Genomic DNA, 13,520 nt, shown 5'->3' with positions numbered 1-13,520 from the left:
CACTCGGTGGAATAAAGGTCTCCCCGCCTAGTCCCCATTCCGGTGGTGCGTCTAGCATCGTTGGTGGGCGTGTGGAGGTGTGTCTCCGGCGGATCCATCCTCAGTGGATTTGCTCGGATCTGGTTGTGGTTTGTCTATGTTTCGATCTACGTTATTCTTCATCAGCGGCGGTTGCTGTTCTGGTGCGCTGGTCCTACGGGGCCTTAGCACGACGACTTCCCGGCTGTCTACTACAACAAGTTGTGCCAGACTTCGGCGAGGGAAGGGTGATGACGGCGGCGCGCTTTCGGCTCGCTTCAGTGATTGTAGTCGTTGCTAGGTGGTCTATGGATCTGGATGTAATTTTTATTATTTCTATTATTTGTTGTACTGCTATGATATAAGAGAATAGATTGAAAATTTTCTCGAAAAAAAAATGGCACTCGGTCTCCAGTGCCCAGGATAGCTATCCGTCCAGGACTCAAAGTCGTGGTAGCCCTGGTGCGGCCGAAAAGGCATTGCCACCTTTGCCGAATATCGCCAATTAAACGGCCCTAATGCTCGCCACTGCCAAAAGTTGCATCGTCCACCGGTGATGCATGTAATAAACTCCTTGTCACCTTCATTCAAATGGCTGTGGGTTATGGCTCCCGGCAGAACCCACTATGCGGTCGGTGGCGGGTAGCCTGAACCCGCAGGCTCGCAACGTCTACTTCGGGGGCGCACGAGCGCAGGCGACCCAGTTATCCGCTGACGCAGAGCGTACGGACGCACCGGTCGCAACGTGTGCTGCACTGTGTACAGTACTTTTCTTTTTTGCATGGGACTGGGTACAGTACTGGAGGGCTAGCACTGTGACTGTGAGTGCCTGAAATGGTACGTGTACTGCACTATGTGTGGTACAGCACCTACCTGAACGGAATGGATTCGAATGGAATATACTACCGTATACCAAAAGGCACGAGGCGTCGATGGAAATACGCCATACAGTGCAGCTTGGAGACCTCTTCTTAATTTTATTCTTTTTTTGGAAGAAAATACTACCTCCGTTTCTAAATATAAGTTTTTTTAGTGATTCTAACAAATGACTACATACGGAGCAAAGTGGATGAATCTACGCTCTAAAATATGTCTACCTACATCCGTATGGTGTTGCCATTTGAAATGTCTAAAAAGACTTAGATTTAGGAAGGGAGCAAGTATATATGCAGTGTAGCTTGTGCATGCATGGGGCTGGCACCTGCATGCTGCATGTATGCTGCTGACTCACCGGCTCGTGCATGTGCATGTGCATGCCGCAACCGCCTCCGCCGAGCCCAACACATGTCTGGTGCGCGCGCATGCATGGCTTGTGGCCACCAGCTCGCTTAAACAAACCGTCTTCTTGTTAATTAACTACTACTATTACTACTGTCGACTGCTTGAGGCTGATTAAGCCCATGTTGTTGTGTCCGGACTGGATCAGTTTGCTCACCTTCCATGATCGTTCTCATCTCATCGTCGTTTTGTTTGTTGTAGTTGTACGTATAGTATAGTAGTGCAATGCCGTACAAGCTGCACAGTGGACACGTACGCACATGTGTTACTACGTGCCAGGCCGTGCACATCTCCCGGTCTTCAATTTTCTTTTCCTTTTTGCAAAAAAAGAAAACTCTCCATCCTCCTCAACGGCACGAATGTACTAGCCACAAGCCAAGAAACGCCATGGATTCACTTGTTCCGGCCCATACCTTGTGCCTTGTCTATTGTGTTGAACAACTTAATTACTCCAAAAAGATAAACAATTTACTGTGTTACTTAGGGATGTAATGTTCTGTCGTTCCGTCAGGCTGATGCTTTTTTGTCACCGTTAATTAATCTGCAGCTAGAAGCCAAATGCTGCCGTCACTATGAACGCCAGATTCCCTTCTTTTCTTTTATATATGATGGAACTTTGCTTCCATACACCCGTTGAAAAGTTTACGGATTCTGATGCGGGCTAAAAATGGCGATTAGGAAATACCCCTTCAATCAAGGATAATAAATATTCTTTTCTATCCAAATCAATCTATTCAATATCCTCGAGCTGCAAGCTGATATGGCGATAGCCTTTTTTTTAAGTAACTTTAAGATTTGTGCAAATTTTTGAAGGAGGTTGCACGGAAGCAAAACTCATATATATGATGAAGAAAGACATGGATATTATTTAGTTATAGTGTGTATGAGACCAACTGCAGGCTGAAAGTATCATTTTTCGTATTTCGATTTCTCCGTCATCATATCACGTTGTGTATGGACAGACGATGGTGGATACCATAACACTGAGAGGGCCGGAGAGAATCTCTCCATCGTCGTCGGAGGAAATTCTAGTATCGAATCATCGAGTTCTTACACATACTTTTCTGATGTACCCAAATGTTACCGTTACGATTACCCATTTACGGGTAATGTTCGACAACCCCAAAATAATATTCTGGCCTGAAGGTAAACACCATTCTCCTGATATAAGGACGTGAGTATACGTTAACACTTGACATGATTTACTGGTAACTAAGTGACTATGTGATCTTATAGTATATCACGGGTTAGGTCTATCCAATACCATTGTTTTGCTAGCAACATGCTCTCAATGTTGATGGAATCTTTGTTACTTTAACAACGTCCTATGATCAGGAAAACAAGATCATCATGCAATATGAACTACTTCGTGTGTATGTTTCAACACACGTAACTGAGTTTTCCTCTTAATCTCACATTCAAGAACCATTTCAGTTATAGCATAAAAGTATATACATTAATTATGAAGATGAAAATAAAATAATACATTATTATTTTCCCTAGGGCACACTTCCAACAATTTACCACCCGACGAACGTAATAAACTACCTCAAAAAGACTTCGTAGATTAATTTATGGAGCGGTAAACATGGTAAGCCATCTGAAAAAGACTCCGTGCATTAATTAACCAAGCCGTAAACCTGGTAAGCTATATCAAAAAGGTCTGGTACATTAATTTGTCCAACCTTATCTTTGCTTTGGCAGTTATAACACAATTAATATTTTGAGAGAAGATAAGCATGAGCCTCCTATATAAACCCTTGCCATCCACCCGAGTTAGGCACACACCAAAACATCTTCGATCGGATTCAAAGCTCACCATATCAGCACGGTAACTTGCAAAGTTTTCCACCAATCATGAGGACTCGCTGCATGTTCCTCCTAGTCCTTGCTGTCACTCTCGTGGTTCTGTCCCGAGGTACATTAATTCTTCATAGAAGTTATTTTCATCTAATTGTTGTATGTCTATGCATGTTCTCTTACCAAGTTCAATATTAGTATAACCATGGATGTAGTTGATCCATCGCAACCTACTGATTTTTCTATTTGTTAATTACTTCCACAGATGTGGCCGTGAAAGTGACGGCGGGTAATTGCAGACCAATAATCGACAAGGGTGACTGTAACTTGGATGTATGCAAATCGCGTTGCAACGAATGGAACGGGCACAGTGTCAGTCATGTTGCTAGTTGTGTTCCCGACGGATGCCAATGTTATGTTTGTTTCTAATCCCCCACACAGGGTTAAAACATGATGTGACTTTGTCCCAACTAAATGTATTGGGAGTACCTAGTTTCGACTGGCCGTCACTGCTTATCTAAAACAAAACGACGATCATAAGACTTAGCTGTATATCACAAATTTGTTACTAATATTCGGTACAGCGATTATCCATGTTAATATTGTTGTATTGATTTCAGTACTGAAAACAGCTCGTCGAACGCATGACTCAATTCTATATCACTAATTTCAGTACTAAAATATAGCATTGAGATTGACCACGTTAATAATTCAATACTGAAAAACAACACCATGATGGCCCGACTGAGTTGTATATTATTAATTCCGGTACTAAAATTCATTATTTGGATTATCCACCTTAATATTTTAATATTGATTTCAGTACTGAAATACAGCACCAAGATGACCCGACTTTATTCTATAGCACTAATTTCGGTACTAAAATTCTGTATTGCGATTATCCACTTTTATACTACAATACTGATTTCAGTACTGAAAAACAAAACGACGATCACCCGACTCACTTCTATATCACCAATTTCGGTATAAATTTTACTATTGCGATTATCCATGTTAGTATTTCAGTATTAATTTAAGTACTCAAAAATAGCATGACTAACACCTGATTCGGTTCTATATCACTAATTTCAGTACTAAAAGTTAGTATTGTGATTATCCACGTTAATATTTAATATTGAAAAACCGCACCACGATGACCCGACTCGGTTTTATATCACTAATTTCGGTATTAAAATTCAGTGTTTTGATTATCCACGTTAATATTCCAGTACTGATTCCCATACTGAACTAGTGCACCAAGATGACCCGACTATGTTCTATATCACTCATTTCGGTACTGAATTTCAGTATTGCGATTATCCACCTTAATATTTCAATACTAATTTCAGTACTGAAATACAAAACGAGATCACCCGACTCACTTGTATATCATTAATTTAATTTTGGTACTAAAATTCAGTATTGTGATTCTTCACGTTAATTTTTCAATACTCATTTCAATACAAAAAACAACACTAGGATGACGTGACTAAGTTTTATATCACTAATTTCGGTATAAAATTCAATATTGCGATTATCTATGTTAATATTTCAGTATTGATTTGAGTACTCAAAAATAGCACAACTAGCACCTGACTCAGTTCTATATCATTAAATTTGGTATTAAAACTCAGTATTATGATTATACATATTAACATTTCCGTACTGATTTCAATACTGAAATACAGCACCACGATGACCCGACTCGGTCATGTATCACTAATTTCAGTACTAAAATTAGTATTGTAATTATCCACATTAATATATCAATATTGATTTCAGTACTGAAATATAAAATGACAATCATCACACTCAGTTGTATATCACTAATTTTGGTATTAAAATTCAGTATTGCGATTATCCACTTAATATTTCAATACTGATTTCAAGACTTAAAAACAAAACAATGTTCGAGAGCACAAAGACTCACGTAAATCAGAGGAGGAGACCCACCGGCCGTGGAATATCACTCATCTTCGGCCTTACTATACTTGAGGCACAGGCTCTTCTTATGTACATAGTTATGACAATGTATATATTATGATCAATATAATAAACCGGAGCCTCAGCTAAAGCGGGATCTCTGTTATTTCTCTTACATCATGTGTGGTTACATGGGGGCTTCTGTCTATAAAGCGGAGTTCTGTTTACCCATTGATCCGGCTTATAAAGCCATATATAAAAAAATCACTTGGGGGCTTGGTCGTCTTCGAACCATAGCTACACCTCTTGATCGGCGTACGACCACTAGGGAAATCACTTGGGGACTTGGTCATATTCGAACCATAGCTACACCTCTTGATCGGCGTAAGGCCACCAAGGAAATCACTTGGAGGCCAAAGAGAGTGTGGCAAAAGCACAACTCAAACATAGGCACCCACTGAGCACAGCTCAAAATATTGCTCGGGGGCTCTTTGCTTCTCAAAGAACAAAGAGTCTACACCCTTGTAATAGGCTATCAAGCCAGGCTTGGAAGCTAGGTGTATTCACCTAAACCCCCGGGTTATCCTGCCTTTTTTAAGTAAGCCACTCCGTCCAGGTAATCCTCGTATGACCCGCCGAACGTTTGGCAAGTCAATCTTATACAGACCCTGAACTTGTTAAAGTTAAAACGATGATTGGTTATGTGAGGTCCATCTTAAAAGGCTTTGTAAAATGGTTTAACTCAGTGGCCTGGCAGCCCATGAAAAGCCTCGATTTTGGGCCTGGTAGCCCATGAAAAGCCTCACATGTTCTTTTTATGCTTTTATTTGCCAAGTTTTTCTCCTTGGATGTGGTTTGTAATATCTTATGATAAACCGGCGTCTATTGACCCGGCTTGGCTTTCAACTACAAGTTGTCAGTACATGATTAGTTATAATCCGGTGCTTATTGATCCGGCCTGGTTTCGACTACAAGTCGCCAGTATTATATATGGATAATCCGGTGTTTATTACAACCCGGTACGGTTTTATCATAAACTGGCAAAATATGGGAGGAGTTATCAGTACTCAAGATTGGGGTTCTTACCCTTACTACAAAAAGTTGATAAACCAACGATGTGATTCAATGTCACATGTATCATCTCTTTCATATTTGATTATTTTCAAATACAGCCTTGGTTATAAACCTTGGCTATACATTTGGGCATCATGACCCGTCCGGCGGTAAACCGCCAGGACCTTTCAACTTCTTGTGTGCAAGAACAACTTGAATAAACCGCTACAGATTATGAGCAGACATAATGTATCCTCAGTATGGGGGATTAACAGTATCAGGCAAAATAAATATGCACGATGGCATAGCAGACCAAGTGTTTGAACTAGCCTATTACAAGGCGATTTAATACCCGGTACGGTTCTATCCCAGATAGGAAAACGAGCAAGCTTTGCCCTGAAAAAACGCTTTGCCCTGAAAAAACGCTACTGAAAATGACACGACAGCCTGATCTAGGAGCTCACCTTTTCGCGCAGCTCAATGGGGGAGCTCTTGCTCTCCTCATTTGGGTGGGCCTATGGTTTTTGGTGTTTTGCTGCTAGCTTGTCGTCTGAGCTGTTTTTGGAACAGAATCCATCTGCAACGGCTGCTATTAACTACAGTCTACAGTACTTCTGTGGAGGAATTTAATGCAAGATTTGTTCAAATTTTATGTGATCTAGCATCGATAGCTTTGAACAGTAGCTAGTTCCCAAAATGTATCTCAAGTCCTTTTTTTTGCGGGCCAAGCAGTGAGTTTTATTCCAATGTGACAGACGAACCAACTACAACCAACAGCCGGTGCTACGGGCCATGCTTGTCGGGACACTCAGAAATATGCTTCTATAGACACGAACGCATGTGCACCCTTGTTGTTAAAACATTATCAACATGCATGACGCTCGTGAGAATCGCAAAATGAACCAAACAACATTGGTTGTGCTATACCTTGTGTACCTTAACTTTTTAGGTTTTTCCCGGTGTCACGCACAATCATATTCTTTATTTGTAAAACTCTACACAAAAAATCACAAGTGTGTGATTCTCCTAGTAATTTTCTTAACCTTAGAATTGCGATTTTTGCTACTAATGTGTAGAGTTCAAGATGGATAATTAAGGGGTCGGCGGAAGTCCATGGGACGACGATCTAATGCAAGTTCAAGACGGGCGATGTCGGTTCGATAGTTTCCAGGCGTGTACCATCACCACATATGTACAATCACTTGTTTCTGTAAGAGGACATGCTCATCATGCTGTGCGCTGAAAATTCAAAGAGGCGAAAAATCATGCCGTGTGCAAACTAAATAAACTACTCCCTCTGTCCCATAATGAAAGACACTTTTGACACTGTGTAACTCAGAACCTACCCCATTCACACTGCTCAATACTGCTGCAATTTGTAGATTTCACCAAGATAATGTCGATAGAAGCATCCCGCGATGAGGCGCTAAGGAAGATCCCGGGCCAGTACGCGGCAATAATCAGCAAGCGAATAAGATACCGGCGGCAAGCAATATATATTCAGAGAGGCGCTGAATGAAGTCTTCCTCTACCTGAAGGAAAATCAGCTTCTTGAGACCCAAATGCATGTATACAGATTACTTCTCCATCCTTGGGCTCAGGAGGATTTTCAACGTCAGGGGCATAGGTATGCTTACGGATTGGCGGGATAAGATTTTGAGCATCAGGAGTTGGAGCAGCAACCTGTTTGTTGTTGGCGTCATAAATCGCCTGATAGTGTGAAAGATCAGTGTCTTCAGCCAATTGGCTAGCCAGTGGACGCATTTTCCTGGTTATGGCTCGGAGGTCATCATTATTAAAATCTGATCCGTCTTCCCTTAAGCTTGGATAGCCATTACCCACATCCACCGGATCAAGATCAGGCACCCATGCTTTAGCCCGGGTTAGCACGGTCAGAGCACCTGCCCTTGCAGCCGACCTTTTTAACTCTTCAAACCGGGCAGTCAGGACAACCTTTCTAAGGTTTCCTTGATTAAGGTTGGAGGCGGCTTGTTATGAGAGGCAGTACATATGATCCGTTGTGCACCGGTATATAATTGCTCTATAAGAGTATAGGCAGCCTTCAACTTCTTCAGCATGTCAGAGCCCAGATGAGTAATGCGAGTTCCTGCATCATTACGAACATCAGTAAACCGACAACTTATGGGATAATATATGTTGAACACTTAAAGTGAGGATATTTACCAAACACAGCAGTGGTCATGGCATTTATCTGCCACTTCAAACCAGTCAGCTCTTCTACCACCGGTTTAAGAGCTGCTTCTGCGTCCTCAGCTCTTTTTTGCAATGTGGATTTTTCTTGTCCCAATCCGCCCGCTCCTTCTTGAAACCCTCCTTCAGCTTCTCCATGGCTGCTAAGGCACTGGTCAGCTCATCTTTGGCTTTGGAGGTTTCTGCTTGTTGGGACTTGATGTTATCTTTAAGATCAGCGGTTTGGGCTTCCTTTTTGCTCAGCTCAGCCTATAAGAGAAAGACATATCATGAGTTGACAGCACATATTTTAAGTACCAAGCGCATAACAAGTTATACACTTGGTACTTGGGGGCTAATGCCTATTTGCTTGTTATCAGAAATTTTTACAAGTCCCAAGCTCAATACAAGTATTATTCTTGGCACTTGGGGGCTAATGTATATTTGCTCAAAGTAACATTATGGGTATTCTTCCATTAGTCAGCTTAACAGATGATTGATGTACAATGGTATTCAACAATAAATTTGGCAGAGTAAAAGTCCCGGCTCAGCTTGAAAAGATGAACCTGCCCTTGGGGACTACACAGGTGAAAGTTACAAGATTAATATTCTAAATTACCGGTTCATCTTAAAAAGATAAATCGGCCCTTGGAGGCTACACACGCAAAGTTGAGGTATTACAATGTCCCGTTTAGATTGACATCATAAACCGACCCTTGGGGGCTACTGGAGTTCATATTAGAAATTGGACACAAGAGAGAAACAGTTATGCAGTTACCTCATATCGCCCTTTCATCAGATTCACTAAACCGACTTCATAGTCGCGGCTTGTGTACAGACGATTCAAAAAACCAGAATGAATGTCTTGGGCATTGAGGTGGGCATAGCTTGACAAATCTGCATTCCACACTCTTTTGCCCATAGCAGAAAGCTCTTCCTTGGCACTATGCTTTGATAAAGCAACAGGATTGCCAGGGGTGGTGTAGCCGAAGCCAGTAATCATAATGTCATCCTCCTTGTCATCAGCAGCCTTCACTGGAGTTGACGGTTTATCAGCAGCCTTAGCTGGACTTTATGGTTTCTCAGCAGTTCGGACTGGGCTTGTCGGTTTATCAGCATGGCTCGTTGTATCAACTTCCACTTGTTCAACAAAAAAGTCATGATCTTGCGGTGGCGGATCATTAAGCATGGCGTCAGCATTTGTTCCTTCCGGTTCTGGAGTTTTCTCCGGTTCAATAACCACATTCTCATCAGCCGGTTTATTTAACCAGGCCTTCTTGCTGGGTCTAGGCTTGGCAATGAGAAGAACAAACATAAAGATCAATACATCAGGTGAACATAAGGTATTAAATGTAAATTCAAAACATAACTCACCCAGGAACCGTCTTGAGGGTTGGAAGTTGTGTGGCGATTGACTCGCCAGAGGATGAATGAGGTGTTCCCTGATAATTTGAATCATACGGATTAAGTGGTTGTCGGAAACAACCCGCCTTGGGGTAAGAAGTATCAGGAATATAAGAGACCTCTGATCGATGTTTCCGGACTGGAGTGTTTGGTAAACCGGCTGAAATAACTACTTGGCCGCTGTGCCGGGTTGTGCGGCGAGCTTCATGTTGCCGCTTCTTCAAAAGAAAGTTTGGGTCCAAGTGAGCTAGGGGGTGAGAAAATCTTACTTTCCGGTTTGCTTGATGGATTTTCTGTGTTGGCAGAGGATCTGAACCGGAGGAAAGAATAATTACCTCTACACCGTCAGCTTGGATGCCTTGAACGTCATCCTGATAATAGTCATTGTCAATGAGGTGTATGAAAAAAGAACCAAGAGAATCAAGTTCTACCTCTGATTTCGGATTATCCATATCATCATCAGCATTTGGTTCAGAGGATTCAGTGGTTCTCTTCTTGGCAGGTTTTTTGATAACCTTAGTCTTAGGGCGAGGTGTTTTTGCCGGTTTATCCTGTGGTTTCTTCTTCCAGAACGGATCATCACCCTGTCAACGATGGACAAAATTTTGAGGGAATATTTAAAAAGATCAAGCTAAAACAAAAAGTTATATGATTCTTACAGCTGGTGGTTTATTGGAAGCGCAGAAAGGACTTAGCCCTGTCTTGCTGCAAACAGTCTCCGGTTCATTCAGTATTTTCTTGACAGACTCAGTAATTTCAGCCTATGTTAGCTGAATGTTAATATGGCGTTGAGGATCTTTCAATTCCCCTATGTACTCACACATTAAACCGGGGCGCCGGCTTAAAGGCAGAATGCTCCAGGAGATCCAGCAACGAACAAAATCAACGCATGTTAAACCATTGGCAACGAAGGCCCGAAGCTTTGAAAGCTGTGGTGCATACTTGGATCGTTCCTTGGCGCTAAGTCGTTGGGGAAATGGATGTGTGTTGCTAAGCCGGTGAGAACGATAACCCGGCAGAGGATTCTCATCAGTTGGAGACGTGTCCCGGCAATAAAAACAAGTCTGATTCCAGTCCTTGGGGTGACTATGATGCTTGGCATGAGGGAAGCTGACATCTTTCCTCTTCTGGATTGCCATCCCGCCAAGTTCAGTATTGGGTCCGTCTGTAAACTCTGTGCGGCGGTTCAAATAAAAGAAATCCCTAAATAGTTCAACTATGGGCTCCTCTTGCAGATAAGCCTCGCAAAATACTTGGAAATTGCAAATATTGGACACAGAGTTTGGTCCAATGTCTTGAGGATGGAGTTGGAAGCTAGCAAGCACGTCGTGGAAATTTTTTGATCCGGGAGGGCTAAACCCTCGACCCAGGTGGTCAACGAACACGATTACTTCTCCATCCTTGGGCTCAGGAGGATTTTCTGGACCAGGAGCCCTCAAGTGGATGACTTCCTTCTTTGCTAAAGCGCCGGTTGCAACACATCCGTCTAGTTGCTCTTTAGTAACCCGGGAGGGGACCCAGTTACAAGCATAAAATTGTTTGGCCATTTCAATGAAAAGCCGGAAAAAGATCAATGACGGTTTAAGATTCATGACTAACAAGTATAAAGCGACGCAAGATCAGAAGGAGAAGACAGAGGCGTATACACATTGTTAAACCAGAGTCTGACATTGGAGGGGTTACAAAGATAAACGAATCGGCGGTTTAAGAGGGGACTAATGGTACCTCCGGATTATCATTTTCTAAAAAGTTAAACCGCCTACTTTGGTATGGAAGGTACAGATCTAAAATATCTAAGTGAGGGAAAAACAAGTTTCATAGATTGATATGGTTTTTTCAGATCTGCAGCTTATCAGTAAAACAAAACATATTCAGACCTAAGATACAGGTGCTTAAGCAGTTCATCAGGTCCAGATGAGATCATTTTATAGAGAGAGGATGTGCTAATAAGGGAAAAGGGGATTATAACTACGACCGCACAGGAAAATATAAGATCTAAATTCGCCATTTATGCCACGGAGAAGAACAGGGAAGAACAGTGCTAACCTTCGATGAACTTGCAGAAAACCCTAACGGGATCTATGGAGGAAACGAGGGATGTTGAACGCGGAGGCGTACAGGTGGAACTCTGGTCGAATCAGGTTGATGCAGCGGCCGTTGTTGGGGCAGAGGCGAAGGTCGACGGCGGCGGTCACGCTCGAGTACTGAGGCGACGCGAGGTGGAAGAAAGGCGAAGAGGCAAGGGTAGAAAAGGAAAGGGACCCTTGGTCTTATTTATAAGATGAAGGGATAAGTGACAAGCACGGGAATCAAGGAGCCCAAAAAATTGATATGTGACAGAGCTGCCGCCTCGATTTTTGGAGGCTCATTAATAAAAGTAAGGTATATATGATTTTTTAACAACAGGTGATGTCATGGCGGTTTATTACAATCTTGGAAGATGACGTCATGGCAGATTACAAGGTTTATACGAAGGCGCTAAAGGAGGAATTTCCTAAGTGTTGAAGATTGACATGAACAGGTTCAAATCAATCTGGGGCCTAATATTGGGGATATTACTACTGAGTATAAACCGGCCAGGAGGGGCCGGGTTATACCCATAATGAGTTATTCATATTTGAAACCCATGAAGACAAGGAGTATGGCGCTTTACGGAGGAGATCTAACACGGAGGCCCAGGGCCCAAAGGCGGATTAGGGCCCGTAGACATAAACCGCCATATGATATGTAACTTGTGTTGTAAGATAAGAAAGGGTAGAAACCGAGCCAGACACGTTTATGAGCCGGCCTCGGGATTCTGTAAACTGCCGGGCGTCAACTTGTGTATATAAAGGGACGACCCGGCGTCGGTTTAGGGACAACAAACAACAACTTGAAAGCCAGGCATAGCGAATTCGCTCCCTGGTCATCGAAACCCTAGCAATTCCACATCAACTGGATTAGGCCTTTACCTTCACCGCAAGGGGCCGAACTAGTATAAACTCCTTGTATCCTTTGTCCCGCTTTAACCCCTTTAAGCTAACTCATCGCGATGGCTCCACGACTAAGTCCTATCACTAGGACATCTGCTGTGACAAAACCACGACAATTACCCATGTTAGTATTACAATATTAATTTGAGTACTCAAAAATAGCTTGACTAACACCTGACTCGGTTCTATATCACTAATTTCAGTACTAAAACTTAGTTTGTGATTATCCATGTTAATATTTAATATTGAAAACCGCACCACGATGACTCGACTCGATTGTATATCACTAATTTCGGTACTAAAATTCAGGATGGTGATTATCCACCTTAATATTTCAGTACTGATTTCAATACTGAAATATAGCACCAAGATGACCCGACTATGTTTTACATCACTCATATCGGTACTGAAATTCAGTATTGCGATTATCCACCTTAACATTTCAATACTGATTTCAGTACTGAAATACAAAACGAGATCACCCGACTAACTTGTATATCACTAATTTTGGTACTAGAATTCAGTATTGTGATTCTTCACGTTAATTTTTCAATACTGATTTCAATACTAAAAATAGCACTAGGATGACCTGACTCAGTTTTATACCACTAATTTCGGTATAAAATTCAGTATTGCGATTATCAATGTTAATATGTCAGTATTGATTTGAGTACTAAAAAATAGCATGACTAACACCTCACTCAGTTCTATATCACTAATTTTGGTATTAAAACTCAGTATTATGATTATACATGTTAACATTTCCGTATTGACTTCAATACTGAAATACAACACTACGATGACCCGACTCGGTCGTGTATCACTAATTTCAGTACTAAAATTTAGTATTGTGATTATCCACATTAATATATCAATATTGGT

At 41.9% G+C, this 13,520-nt stretch overlaps 1 long non-coding RNA gene across 1 annotated transcript; it reads left to right on the top strand.

Annotated features, from left to right (window-relative positions):
• Window positions 1-3,086: 3,086 nt before the first annotated feature.
• LOC123099337 (uncharacterized) lies at window positions 3,087-3,673 on the top strand. The gene is made up of 2 exons (XR_006448145.1): window positions 3,087-3,214; window positions 3,362-3,673. It is a non-coding gene; the product is annotated as an uncharacterized lncRNA (long non-coding RNA).
• The last annotated feature ends 9,847 nt before the right edge of the window (window positions 3,674-13,520 follow it).

This window comes from Triticum aestivum, chromosome 4D (genome assembly GCF_018294505.1).
Source record: "Triticum aestivum cultivar Chinese Spring chromosome 4D, IWGSC CS RefSeq v2.1, whole genome shotgun sequence".
Classification (NCBI taxonomy): Eukaryota; Viridiplantae; Streptophyta; class Magnoliopsida; order Poales; family Poaceae; genus Triticum; species Triticum aestivum.
The sequence above is the reverse complement of the archived record's forward strand: the minus strand, read 5'-3'. Positions and strand labels throughout refer to the sequence as shown.